Source organism: Nicrophorus vespilloides, unplaced genomic scaffold, assembly GCF_001412225.1.
Source record: "Nicrophorus vespilloides isolate i.1.1-1 unplaced genomic scaffold, Nicve_v1.0, whole genome shotgun sequence".
Lineage (NCBI taxonomy): Eukaryota > Metazoa > Arthropoda > Insecta > Coleoptera > Silphidae > Nicrophorus > Nicrophorus vespilloides.
In genome coordinates this window covers 110219-125607 of record NW_017100096.1, presented here as the reverse complement: position 1 = coordinate 125607, position 15389 = coordinate 110219, and the positions used below count along the sequence as shown (strand labels likewise).

Genomic DNA, 15389 nt, shown 5'->3' with positions numbered 1-15389 from the left:
TTTGGTAAAATGTTGTTCATGATTGAAAATTGTTGCTATTCGGCAGATGACATGCTTTGGCTTTGGTATTTTGATGGTCCTCTTATTTAAACTTTAACATGAGCTAACAGACATTTCGTCGTTGCAGAAAAACAATTGCATTTCATATACATATATATTTTTACGATGAGTCTATTTATGTCTAGAGGATAATTTATGGGACGAACGGAATGCAAATAAGCAATGCACAAAAAATACTCTCGTAAATGTCCATCTCATTAAAGCGGATGGTACTTACAATAAACGCATCTATGGCTTTCCTACAGACTCGCCAATATCCATTCCAATTTTGCCAATAGACAAGAAAGGATAAAATGTAATGTAAGCAATGTTTTTTTTTCTAATATTAGTATTAGTTCGATGATGTAACTAATAAAAAAATATATATTTATAAAGCAAGACTTATTTTACAAAATGAATTACAATGAGTCATAATGCGTTTAAATTCGCACGTTTATCTGCAGTTATTTATGTAATTGGATAATCCTGACAAGGAATATTGTTATTATTAATTTCATTAAAAAATATTATCAATTTTAATTGTAAACTAATTGCTTTGTGTCTTTTAAGTTTACAAACACTGTGATTATTGAAATACTATATTTATAACGTATTTTTTTTCGTTAATTTATAATATTTGTCTATTATGAATTATTTTTTTATATTATATTTTGCGAACGGCGTTGCTTTTGCGTAAATACTTCAGACATTCATACAAACACATACATGCTTGCTTACACATACACACACAGACACAGTGGGGCATATTACATAATCCAAGAGCGCCGCGCACTCACACACGTACATTTATACAGAGAGGCTATTACATAAAGATTTCTTATGGAGAAAAAAAAAATTGGTATCACAATTTTATAATAAACGTGTTTATCGTATAAATGGTATTATCTAAGAGGTTATCTGTTTCGAAATATATCCGGGCCTGGCAAACAATCTATCCACTATGCTATTTCCATTTTCTTTTTATTATTTATATACATCATGGATGCATGCATATACACATAGTTGTTGTATGCGTGGTATGCGCGCGAACGACTACTTTTTCTTCTTTTTCTGTTGCTTTTTGTTGGTTTCACTCTCTCTCTCTCTCTTGTTGATTGATTGGAAACAAGAGGCCGCGTTGTCTTTAGCGAGGATACGATCAGATGATCCGCGATCCCATTCATTATATTATTGTTGGTCATCATTGTTTCCCCACTCGTTCTATCTCTCAATCTCTTTATTCCTCTTATTCTCTTATTATTTTGAGGAGTGCCACCAGCCAGGTCCGATGATCATTTCAAGTTATTCATTGCGACCGCCGGATTCGGCACAAACCGCGACAATGGTAAAATAAATACTTAACGATTCTTTGCCCTTAATAAATTTATTTACATTTCCAACACCCTGAACACGAAATAAATGTAATAGGATCAAGGATAAGCCGATATTCATCTGAATGGCATTCCAGGAAGCTTGCTCGTCTTAGCGTTAAATCAAAAAGAAAACATTTCAAGTATGTGCTTTTTTCACTTAGTTGTTAAAGGATTCATGTAGAGTTATCTATTGGGTATTTTATCTGATGAGACGAAAAGGAAAAACAACATCTTGAGAAACCTACACATATATTAAGGAATAAATGAACGAAAGTTGTAGTGTAGACAATTTGAAAATTAGTCTTAGCAAGATCAACAGTTTTTTTTTATTCTTCTTGATAAAAGTACATGGTATTCAATAATATTTTGACGTCATTATTAATTAAGTTGGATAGAATCAACACATTTTTAATATTTATCTACGATAGCTCAAGATAATATAATTATTTTATCAATTAGTTCTTAAATTCTTTACTGAAATAATGTATAATTATAAGTTCGAATAATTAATGAATTGTACAACGGGATCAAATGTTTAGTCGCTCACCTGTTGATCATAGCAACACGAAAAATAATGAATGCATTTCGTGCTCAGAGATATTAGAATATAAAGCTGTTGAATGTTGCTGATTAGCGAAGCCGCTTATGCTAATAGTAATCAGTTTAGTGGGAAACTAAGTGATCGCTAATAAAAAGATATTTCGAATTATTGGCAATTTTGTATCGGGTTTGAATCGACGATGGGGGAAGAGAACCATCACCTGGGCTCGCTATTTGCATTACGCATAAACTATGCATTAATCATGGTGGCTGGTATGTGGAAAAGTACAAGACCGCATGACAAAAAGAGGATGAGGACGAGGTTGGAGGAGTAGGAGGACGTGAAATGCAAATATGTGTGTAAACATAGTCGAGAAACGTTTGCATTTCTTGACGCTCTCATTATATAGGATGCATAACACATATACATACGCACGCACATACATCCATCCATACGTACATATATTCGTATTATATAAATAAACAAACAAATAAATGCTGGAATATATGAAATAAAACAATGTATATAATTATTCTGCTTCACGTTCGAATGTGTGTGTGCATTCTGCGTTATGCGCTTCTCCTTCTTCCACTTCTTCTTCTCGCCGTGTGCGCGTCTCGCTAATTTTAATTTCACGAATATTGAAATTGTAAGTGTATTTCGGATGCAAGGCAAAGTGTTCTAAATTCGTTTCGTAGGTATAAATAGGCAGCCGGCAGGCCGGATATATAAAAACGGTTTGTTTGGATTACGTCGAAAATCTTTTGGCGCTGCCGTGACGCGACGCGCCGCGACGTGCGCCACCACCGGAGACGCTCGACACCAGAAAGCTCTCCTCGTATTTTGTAAACAAACCATTTACATAATTGCATCTACATTCACATCTCAATATTGCTCAAGCTTCATTTAACCGCTTCCAAAATCTATAACCATTTACACAACAAATTACATTCAAAGTTAACATTATATTTGTAGTTCATATATTACAAAATTCTGCAGGTGCTCAAACTTCAAACTTTGAAATAATATGAGGAAGAATACAAATATATATATATATATATATTTCACTTCATTTCTAGAATTGTCTAACTACTTATTATTAGTATTTAGTCTCGGGCTTTAACGATTTCACGCCCACCTAAAGTGAAGGTTTTCAACTAGTATGTATTTAACTTATTTTGTGAGAGAATGCGTTTAATTTTTTTCTTCGAATCTGTGATTCATAAAAGGCAAAACCTTTTTCGACCTTTCCCAGAAATAGCACTCACCGTAATCAGTGGCGGTTAAGGTGGGGCGCGTATTACATATTTTATACAACCACACAAAGTACCAAAAAAAAAATGTAATATTTTATGGACCTCAGAAGCTCTATTTCCACACGAATATGAATGAAAACACTGCAATAAGCTAATTAATGCGTTATAATAGATAATTAGTTTCAAACTAAAAAACGTTACATATCATATATTATGGTATTTCGAATGCAGGTTATCACCGAAGGTGTACGTGATTTGAAACACGTATTTTTTTTTTCTCAAATCCTCTCACATTTATTTTATTATCGTTATCGCTCATTGGTCTTATCGCATCCGGTAAAACCGGAAATTGCATCTTTCACATACTCGATCATTGATTATTTGAAATATGTTACATTTTTCACTCTAATAATATATTAATACTTGTACTTATATATGATTTATGGTAGGAAAAGTTTATTTTTATTGTCATATAGTAAATGTTATTTCTATTTGACAAGTGTCATTTGTGGCAAGTTGTCTTAAATAATACCTGGTACTGGCACCTTGTACCAGGTATTATTTAAGCCACCTTGCTTATCTGTCGTATCCTGTCAAATAAGAAAAACCTGATGGATGCCAACGCTGTGCTAATATTCATAATACTTACTATAAGTTTGGACAAAGCTCTAAACCAGTGGTGGCTACTTGAAGCTTCTGATATTTCTGAGTAGATTTTCATTTTATTTTATAGTTTTTGAAGTAAATAAGGGCTATTGACCTCAGTCTTTCCGCCCTGAAGTAAATATTACACGATTATTGAAATTTTACTATACACGTTTTTGGATTTTTTATTTATATAAATACACGCGTGGTCAATATGGTGTGACTATTTTAAGATATAGATAGATAGATGTGAGCATGTGAAATAAACGAGAGAATCTAAAAGGATTGTGTAAACCTGACCTGTGATGTATCGACAGTCTGTCTGCTGGAGTAAACCGCTATCTTATCAGCAGATGTAAGGTGTGCGTTTTTAACCAATTCTATTGCGCTGTGTCTATATTTACCCAGAAAAACACAAATAAATAAAGAATGTTACTAAGGCATAAAGTGAAGAAAGACCGAAGAAGATGTGATCCTGCTATTTGGAGGAAGAGAAAAAAGAAACACTTTGACGCGTTTCTTTCTCCGATGCGACAGAGTGAGCCATTGTTGCGTGGCAAACAGAAATTTGGAAATCGGATGTAAGAGGGTTGCACGCTGCTGCGGCTGATATTGAACAGAATGGGAAAAGCTGGTGGCCGGTTATAATCAAATGATCGAACAAATATTTGGCAACACCCAGGAAGGATGTATATGCTGTAAAAGTGGTATTTTTAGATTCACATTCGTGACGTACGGCAAAAGTAAAGGCTATATTTAAGCTGCCGAGCGAGAACGGCATAAACAGCGACGCAATTAATTTTCACTGTTTTATTTTAGATATAAAATAGTGCGGCCTTTTCATAACGTAAATTTGCGACCGGTGGAAGCGAGAATCGACGACTAAGAGGCTGAGCAAGATTGAGACAACAACAAAAAAAATATGAAGCAAAACAAGAGTTGATAATTAAAGTGATCTATTCATCCTCTCGGGAGTTGCGTTCGGCGGAGTTTCCGTGGTCGCATGTTGCTCATGTATTGATGAGAGCGTTGTTGTGTTATTGCACAGCTCATTCATTTGCGCGAATGAATGGGAAAGTTATTGCGATGAATGAACCACGTGAAGGTTACGCTTTTATTTAAGGGAGACAAGACGACATGGGGAGACTAAAAAAATGGTTCAAGAACAAAATCAAGTGAGAAGAAAGAGATAGGGAAGGATTGAATAAGAAAAAAAAAATAGAGTAGGAGAGAGAGGGGAGAGATGATCGACAGATGCCAAGCTTGGGGAAGTTCTCGGGCAAGAAAAATTCGCCATTAACGAATCTGTACGCGTCTCGAACACTTCCTGTCATTGAGTGAGTGACGGAGAGAGATATTAAGTGGTGGGGCATGTTCCTTCCGCCGCATAGCCCCGTTTCCGGCCACACGACACATCCTTACACACGACTTCCGGCCTCCTTAAGACATAAACACAAAGCCACTTCCCATAACTAAATGTTTATTATAATGGGGTGTGAACGCCATATGAAATTAGACGCACAGATTTATAAAGCGAAACAAATCATATACAGTATAAACATTATGTTCCTTTCCATCCATTCCTATTCCGCGTCTTATTCCTCTTCTTTTTTTTTTAATCGAAAGGAAATCCTCCGCAGGAATCAAGATTGAAACGAACATGGCTTAAATTACAAATTAACTTCATGCATCTTTTGTCTCTCTTACTGTTTAACACTTCAATCCGCAATGAATATTCACATCTTGTTGGTTGCTTCGCACAGGTTGCTTCGGCGAGTCGAGATTTAATTAAAATTTTCATTTCGAATTTCGCATTCGTTGATATTTATTTGCTTTTATTTATGTATGCGTTTTCGCTTCAAGAGAAACAAGAACAGTAAAATTCGTATATGTAAATAAAAAAAGCTCGAGAGCTGCACTCGCGGTTCGCTTTATTTGTCGTTGTTGTTGTACCGGTATGAATTAAATAAATTTAATATTTAATTACCCTATGCTAATTACGAGAGCTCAGGTTGTTAATTCTCTTGCTCACTTTTTTTTATGTATGTTTTCTTGCTTGCTTGCTGATATATTTTTATTGCTAATAGTTATACAATTAATTGATTGATTTCATATAATTTAACAATTTTCATTCTCTAGAATTCAATTATAATTATATCTAAATTTATAAAATTGACGTTAACATCAAGGTATGACGTTAAATGTTTTAAAAAAGACACCTTCTAATTCACATGATACGTATTTGTCACGAATTGAAAACTGTTGGCATCTAGCGAGCTTTTTCTAAAATAACACTTTGTAATGTAATTGCACTGCGAACGAAGTTCAGTTGATTGACGAATTCTGTTTATAAATACACACGTGTTTATTTATTTACTATCATTACAAAATATCTTCATCATTGAAATAAATAGAAAATTAAATTGAACTTTTCTTATATACTTGTATTTGTTGCGTTCATCTTTCAACTGACTTTCGACTACGAGAATTAAGCCATGTGTGGTGTATACTATGTTAGTTACTATCGCATGTTTGGTGTTATATATCTTCTGATGAGAATACATATTAAAGATCAAAGATGGGTGGAATGGAAATAATTACATTTTGTCCGTAATTATTTTATAATTGATACAATTTAGATTAGATCTAAGTTGTGCTTCTTTATAGATGCAAGAATATAAAGAGTTTGCATGAAAGTTTCCTTTTGTAGTACATATTTGTATGATTTTTTTCATATAATTTGGTATACCTACAAACTAACGAATGTATGTGTAGTCAAAATGAACTCGTTGCTATTATTCCCGGGAAACGAACCATTACAAGTAAGTAGGATGTCCGTCGCAGCCTCAGCACTCACACATAGATAGTTCGGCATTAAGAGGATGTGAGCGGCGCTAGCGAGGTTACCGCCACCGTGTCGCGTCCGTCTGTTCATAGCCTTACGACAAGGCAAAAGCTATGCTATATGTTTGCTTCCAACCGACGTAGAAGGAAACGCAAATCCTCTGAACCGATCGAATAATAATCATTTCAATTTCCTTTTGAAGTTTACAATTTCCTATTCAGCCAAAAGAGAAGGAAGACGACGACGACGACGAGCAATACAGAAAAAAAAGGCTATGTGCATACGCGATAGATGAAAGACGAAGTCTTCAAAAGCGTACCTTCTTCCTTTTACGTTTGAAAGTATGCATAATCTCCGAGATAAAGGGATATTATAAAGGGCTTCAGCAGCCGTCGCCCGACGAAATAGAGTTGGTGCTATTCTTACGCCATCTGATAGTGCATATAAAGGGGGATCTTATATAAGAGCACCCACGTGGGCTGCGCGTTTCAACACTCCTTCCTCTCAAATGCTCCGCATTTTTGTTTGTTCTTGTCCTTCTGTTATTTGCATCGCGTTTAATTCATCGAGAGCTGAAAGGGCGGCGATCCCTGCCATTGGCACAGGGACACAGTTCAATGGAAAAGGTACGCGCTTAAGAGACAAAAGCATCCGTCGAAACAACTATGACGATGAATGATGATGATAATGATCATAATAGTTGCTTCTTCTGCTGCTCCTTCACTTTAAATAATTACGGATATACAGCATGGTAGAAATGTGTTTTCCAAATGGGATGTTCGTGGCGCCAGTTAGCTGGAAGAGTTTTCGCAGAAGGAGTAGTAAGTAATCGCGCTAATATTGCTCCACGTTATTTACCCGCACAAACGCGATTGTTATGTAAAGTGGCTGTTGGCGTTTGTGTTTATTTTATATATATTTAACATATATTAAAGTGAGATAAAGATGGGAATTGATAAAGGCCGTTTTTACGGCTGCCAAGAGATAACGAGACTACGAGAAGAGGAAACAGACATCCAGAAATCTGTCTTCCCATAGCAGATAGAACGAGAGCGATAGAAGCCAAAAGCATTTTATAATGATTTTATTATTATTATTTAGTGATGCAATATTCGTTGTTTTTTTTTTCATTTTATCTCTCTCTCTCACACACACACTATACTTTTTTCCATCCATCTTCCTGTATCTCTTTTTCTAACCAACCACAATCGTTGAACGAGAGAATTTCCATTTACAAAGCGCGCGAAGTCAATAAATCAGAGCTTTTCTCGACATTTCTTCCGCTCAGAGCGTAGCGCAGCATCACGAATTCATCATTCTGTTTAATTGCAATAGTTGTGAGCGCGCACGGATAATTGCTTTAATGTTTCTCCAACAAACGGAATGGCTGCACTGGGTCTCCCGCGGCCTCAAATGACTAATTGATGTAAGTAGTATGTTTATGTTGGTTGCTCTTTGAAAATAGTATTAAAACTCAGTTGTTCCTCTTTTTTTGCTGTTACTGCTGCTGCTGCCTCTACGTTCAAATTAAATTCTCGGGCTATATATAGAGACGTGGTCTAGTTATAAATTACCTCTAATTGGAAATTATTATATCTAGCTACCATATTTGAATAAATTAGTTACATCTTTGACCTGTCGTACATTTCCCGCACCATCAATGAAATTAATTTAATCTACACAACAAAATTAAAGATTTAATTACTTTAATTCACTAATCATATTCATTTTACATACTGTTTATTTTCTACTATTCACTTATTTCACTTAACAATGATTGAAATATAACTACAGAAAATATCTATATTTTCTTTTATTACAAGGATTATTAGTAGTGTCAAGGTATAAAATATGTTTGTCCAAAATTAGCAAAGTAAAATATCTGGTAGTTGAGGCAAGAAGTCAACAAATTTGCTAAGATGAAAGATCTAAAGTTTCTCTTGGTAATTTTAGTGAAAACAACGATTGTTAACATATAAAACATTGTAACTGTAAAATATTATTCAAACTGTTAATCTATGTTTATTTTATAAAATTTTAGAAGATGTTGTTTCAAAATTTTGTTTTTGTTTTCGACGATGTGAAACCTAATTAGCAAAATGTAAATCTCAACTGTGAAATAAATTAAGCACGAGTATCTGGAATGTCGAAAATAAATATGGAATGGAATAAAATTAGATATGTATACCAACAATAACCTTTAATATTGTTTACTAATTTCATCAAATTTTAATACAAAATTTCGTTGAAAATAATAATAACACGTATTTTTTACTAAGTATTTGAATATATTTTAATGTATTGACGTATTTCTTAAATGATCAATTATAAAATTAGCAGTTTAATATAAATTACAATTAACATAATCTAATTAAATAATATAATTATTAATTAGCATAATTAATACAGGTCAGAATTTGCGTAATGTCGAATTTGTGACGCACTTCATCAAGGTTTTCGGTTTAATATTATTAATTTATTATAAATAATAATTTATTAAAACTTCAGAAAGATCTACTATAGTCAATATAAAATAATTCAATATTCATATTTAATTATATTTTCTGTAAATGTAATCAATGAAATGTATCTTTAATGAAATGAGTGATATCATACTATCATCTATCACTGTATTAAAGTACTATTTTACAATGTTTCAAAAGGTCATCTATGCAAAATTTTTTGCATATCATGTATATTTTGTATGAAATATACAAGTTAACCAAATATATAAACCATTTTTGTAAGTCCTTAATGAACTGTTCCATTTAATAGTTCCAGAAAAACGCTGCTACTTGATGGTAGGAGATAGTCTCAGGTATCAACATAAAACACCCAATAATAAATATAATCTACAAATTTCCATATATTTACCATTAATGATGTCGAGGCTAATAGCTGTATACGGTATAAAAGACCTGATTTTAGTTTTTCTTTTTTTCTTCTTTCAATATATATATATGTAACATCATCACGCTCGTAATTTAGATTCAGATATTGAAACACATACGTTTTCAAGAAGGAAAAGATCGCAGATGTACCCTTTTCTTTTCTTGCGGATGAAGATTTTTTAATGGTCAGGGTGAACGAACGTGAATCTATTTGGAGATGAGACGTTGATCACAGTTCGAGTGAATGAAATAGGTTTGAATGACCAGGCGGGCACATAGAATGAGAATGTTTGGCTGGCAATGGGAGAATCGAAACGGGCGCGCGCGTGTGTCTGTGTGTGTATGTTTGAATGTGGATATTCCTTGGGACGTATTTTTTTCTTCTTTTCATCGTCGAGCCAAAAAGCCGCCTCCGCTTTGGCCAGGGGTACCAAACCACGTGCTAACCCACCGTCATGTTTACATTTATTTTCCGCGATCGTTTCGAACTAAACGGCGAGATGACTGGAAAATAACGTCTAAAATTAGAAGACTTGCCTCGCCGACCACACCAACCAATATTTTTATGCCTCCCGACTGCACTGCCTCGCTTCTCCGTTGCGTCACATCCACTTGTACATACGGACGGACGCATCAAACATAGACGAATCCCAAATCCGGTAGCTAATTTCGTTCCATGTTTGGATCGGCCGATTGCTGGCTCTGCTGATACAAAGCAACGAAAAGGAAAAATAAAGGCAAAGAGAATGCAAAAGAGGAGAGTTGTTTCCGTTTGAGGCGGTTTTGGAAAGCGGTCTCTTTGGCATTTTAAGACATGCAGGTATTCAGCCTTGATGACACCCAATATAGCGCGTGTCCCATAAAGTGCCCGAGCCACCCACGTAAAACAATAACGCGCAATTTAACGATTGTCTGTGTTTGGACTGAAAAAGCCGCAATGAAATCTTCGGCACATACATACATATACCCACATACACATGCATGCACATTCAGAAATCTAAATATATGTCTAAAAAAGAGGAGGAAGAAGAAAAAGAAAAAGAGGAAAAAGAATCTCGAAACGCAGCAACGGCGGCAGCAGCAGAAGCAGCAGCAGCAACGGCAGAGAAAAACGTGTTTGAAAAAGTCCCCTTTCGCATCGAACGGAAGCAGTATATTTAATACTTCTAGCCATAGGCAATCTACATCTCGCACACATACAGACACACACAAGCACATAGGAGAGAAGCAGAGCGCTCTTGCAGGGTGAATGAACTACACTTATGTGTAGAGCCGAAGAAAAAATACATACACACGCATACATATAAACACACACACAAATACATATATATTGAATGAATATAGCTAATATGTTATAATGTGCTCATTGTGTCCAATAAACTGCCCCATAAAACCTCGAACCTCAAGGCTACCCAATCTAGAGAGAATCCTCCGATGTATATAATTGCCTCACCGACAGACGATCGTCCTCTCGGATCGCCACTCTTCATTTCCCCAAAAAATCAATGACTCCACACTATTCCGAACATTAAAATACTTCAAATCATTTCACGTTCGAACCACTTCGACTCCGCTATTAACTCATCGCGAACTAGTTTGTAGTTTTCTTCATCAATTAACGTTTGGTGATGTGCTGTAACTCATTCAACATCGTGAAAAGGCGAATGCTATTTGAAAGGAAGGAACTATTGTAATTATCATATTTTTACCTTATTTACAAGTTTCGTTTATGTTAGTACATGCTCCAGATAGAGGCAATGTATTGTCCTATAGTCACGCGAATAATTTCACATCTAACTTAATAATGCATATAGTAAATTTCATTTTCAAGTGAAATAGGAATCAATTTAATGATAAATATAACAGAATCTTTTCACTCAAAGCAAAAATTAATTATTATAATCAAATAACGAGAATACAATACACAGTAGCAAATGAAACCGGTTCAACTTGTTCAGAGAGAGAGAGAAAGATATAATGCATGGTAAGGATTGTATAAGCGTTAATAAGAACTAATTAAAACTTACTGTTGGACTATAAAAAGGATTTACGTAGGTGTACATATTGAATGTTAGATAATTTAGAAAAAAAAAATATGCAAATTCATTGATTCAAGACAAATATATTTTATTAATCAAGTTTAATGAGAAATATTACATCGCACAGTATAAATATTTATATAGGTAAATAAGTTAAAACAGTTGCAATTATAAATAAATGTTTTTATTTATATTCATCATTTACTTACTACTACAATGAAATATTCAGATTTTATTCAAAGAACATTGGAAAACAAAACATTAAAAAAAAACGAATCACAAGACAAAAAAAAACACGTTTAACGTGGAAAAAGTCACGAGTTAACTAATTTAATTAAATTTTTTGGAAAATTAATGAAAAATTTAATTATGTTTTAGTTTCTTAGAGTTTAAACTTTAAAGGCTTAAAATGATTCAACAATACAAATATTCAAGCAAATAATGAATACTGTTTTTCTTAAAGAAATGTATTGCTTCTATTAGCATATAATCTTAATCAAGTATTATATGTAAGGCAAAATGTAATGGTTACATAACAATATTGTATGTGTTTCGACCAAAGTACTAATGTCCAATAATATTTAATTAATGACTCATCAATGTATACATATTCTGATAATGCACTACAAATGTTTACCCTGTTTCTACCTTAACTGACCTTTATTTGTTATTGTTATTTTTTTTGAATCTCCTACTAGACAGACCACCAATTGAATTAATATTCAAATAGTATAAACACATTTACATTGTATTTGCATATAGTTTGTTTAAACAAATATGCTGCTGTCCGATCTCAGACAATTTATAATATAGAATTTGAATATTGCGAAAGCATTGATCAGAATCTCGTGTATCGAATAGGAATTGAAAAACAAAAACAAAAAAAAACACACAGGAGGAGAGTGCTGACCAATGGCAATGCAGGGGAACAGAGAAAGGGGTGGTCGTAACTCACCTCTGTGTCGTAGTTCGCGCGACGATCGGTGATCAGAGGATTCCGATTGGTCGTTCGGCGTGTCCCAAAAGTCGTTGAAATCTATTTATTTTGACGTAAATATTTGCATTTGATATATATATGTACTTTTTCGTCAGTTGTAATCACTGGCTGCTGTATGCATGTGTGCGTATGTTTTTCTTTTGTTGGCAGTGACCGATGGGACGACGACGACGATGGTGGTGGGGGGACGGTGCAGACGGCGAACGATTTTCGGTCGGTTTGTGTGTGAGGAAGGAAGATGCAGAAGAGGTAGCGTTGGGACGGGCATGCACAGGGGATGGAAATTAGTGCGGGCGCAGAATGCGCGGCTGTACGTGTGATGAGCGAGGAAAGCCTGTTGCTGTTACAGCACTCTCGTATTAATGGTTGCGGCGTTACAAAATGTGTGTTTCGTATGGATGTTTATGTGTGTGAATCTATAGATGTATGCATGTGCTTTAGTATATGTATATAAATATGTACGATCGTGTGCGTGTGTGTGTTTGCAGTTGTTGGTCGTAAAAACGAAATGTATGTCCCCCTACGCACAGAAGTGTTGTCCGTTCGCGTGGACACTGGGCCCGATGGTGCACTGGGTAAATCACTGCACTGCTACACTGCAACACCGAGCACAATTATTTCAAATCACAATCACAGGCGGTCGAGGAACGTACGGCAGATGTTTTGTGATGGCCAACGACCAGAGCTATCTGTTTAGTCGGTCGGCCAGTTGAGCGCGTGTGTATGTATGTATATGCATGCATGCGTGTGTTGGTATGTGTGTGTGTGCATGATTATGTGGTTGTTTGTATGTATGTATGTGTGTGTGTGTGTGCGAGGATGCATGCATGTGTGTGTGTGTGTTGGTGTGCGAGGACCGCGGCTGCGAGATGCGCGTGCGCGAAACCTCGCCTTGCAGCTTCCGCCGTGCCCTCCACCTCTCGGCCGCCGCCGTCAATATATTCATTCATGTCTCCGGATCAACCTTTATACATATACGGACATTAGAAAACATGAATGAGATTTTACATTTACGCGACCTAGTCTAACGGAAGTGGAACACTTTTCTTCCACAGCGCGCTCACACATAAGTATACGCACACACAAACACACACGGACGCGCGCTCGCTCGCTCCCTCCGTCCACGGACCTCCACCGAACCGGAAACCGGATCCAAAAGCGGAGGAAATAAAAGAACAGCCACCTTTTCTTTGCCGCAAACACACACACATGCATACACACGTATATATATATACATACACATATATATGTAGAAACGCAGTGAGGCAGACACGCACACACGTATTCCCCGCCTCGCGCCTCTCACCTCACCCATTCATTATCGACGCCGAACCTTATTTCCTCGCATATTGCATAATCGCGGATTTTTCAATCAAGCCGGCGCGGATCCATTCAGGCCAGTTTCGCGCGCACGGCACAGCTCGCGCCAATAAATTCACCAGCTTCGAAAAATAACTGCACACACACACACACTCTCTCTGGGAAGTTCCAACACTCCACCTACCCCTCGCACATCTTCAATACCAAAAAGGAAGAGCCAAAAAAAAGCAGCAAAATGAGAAGATGAACACACACAACAACGGAGCACGGCCGCCGCTTGTCTTACGCAACTGCCTCCTCTCTCATTTCAGATGAACATTCTTATGCTAATTTCAGTTCCGCGAAACTTACATAAATCTACGAACCTCTGTGGCGAAAGTTACAGAATTTCTTATCTGATCTTCGTTTACAATTTTACAATTCTTCAGATTTCTGTATCTTCAGAAATTTTATGAATTCTTTATTGGCAATATTCCATTTTTGATATAATAAAATTGTAATCTTAATTTAAATTCATAAAAATGGGTATATTATGAATCAGAATTTTAATGAGTTTTATGAAATAAAGTAAGCTGGTGGTTGTTATCCTCTTTTGGTAACAAGTACTTCTTGGAATGTACCAAACTGGGTCGAGTTAGTGGAGACAGTTGACCTCTTTATCGAATGCAGAGGACATTCCACTCCGCGTCGATTTCCTGGATGTCGTCTTCATGGCGGGTGCAATCCGCAAATTATAATCAATCAAGTGGGAATGTAAGATATTTGAAATTGTAAACAATATTTTTCACACTTCAAAGGCTAGAAAGGTATACTTTTTCGCGTAGTTTATTATAGAAAATATCACATTCGATAACAACGATTATATTAATCATGTATTTGTATATTTTTCTATGCATAAACTTCGTTATATAACCATTTCTATATATTGAATTAAACTATGTAGTAAAAGCAAGGAGTGAATGAGATTCCATTACATAAAGTAAAAATATATATTGCATGCAGTTCATTTTTTATGAATAAATTAAATTATAATTGTTAAATATGCAAATAATAGTCGCTGTTGCAACTAAAACGTAACACATTAAAATAATATCCACAATTTGAATGAAAAAAATATTTAATATTAATATTTATAAGTATTACTTGCTAAAAACTGAAATTATTTAAGATTTATTAATATTCAGATTGAATCATTAAACTTGTTTGACTATTCTAAATATTTGATTGAATTAAAATGGATAGATTCTTTTAGACATAATAGTAAACGTATCTTTCTATTCGCGAACAAATGGAAACTACTTTTTTTACTATTAAAATAAGCATAAGAATTTTATTTAAAAGTACGATGTTACAATGGTAAGAATGCAAGGACGATTTTAATACCCGTACTATTTATAACCAGTTCATTCATGAACATAAGCCATTGCGTAAATAACTAGATCT

At 35.2% G+C, this 15389-nt stretch overlaps 1 protein-coding gene across 2 annotated transcripts in view; it reads right to left on the bottom strand.

The window, feature by feature from the left end:
- The window catches only part of LOC108567785 (protein sprouty), a 37775-nt gene extending 24365 nt beyond the window's left edge, over positions 1-13410 (bottom strand). For both annotated transcript variants that reach the window (XM_017928450.1, XM_017928452.1), the window contains exon 1: positions 12585-13410. The gene's annotated coding sequence lies outside the window, so the exon portion shown is untranslated. The remainder of the gene's footprint in view (positions 1-12584) is intronic.
- Positions 13411-15389: the final 1979 nt, after the last annotated feature.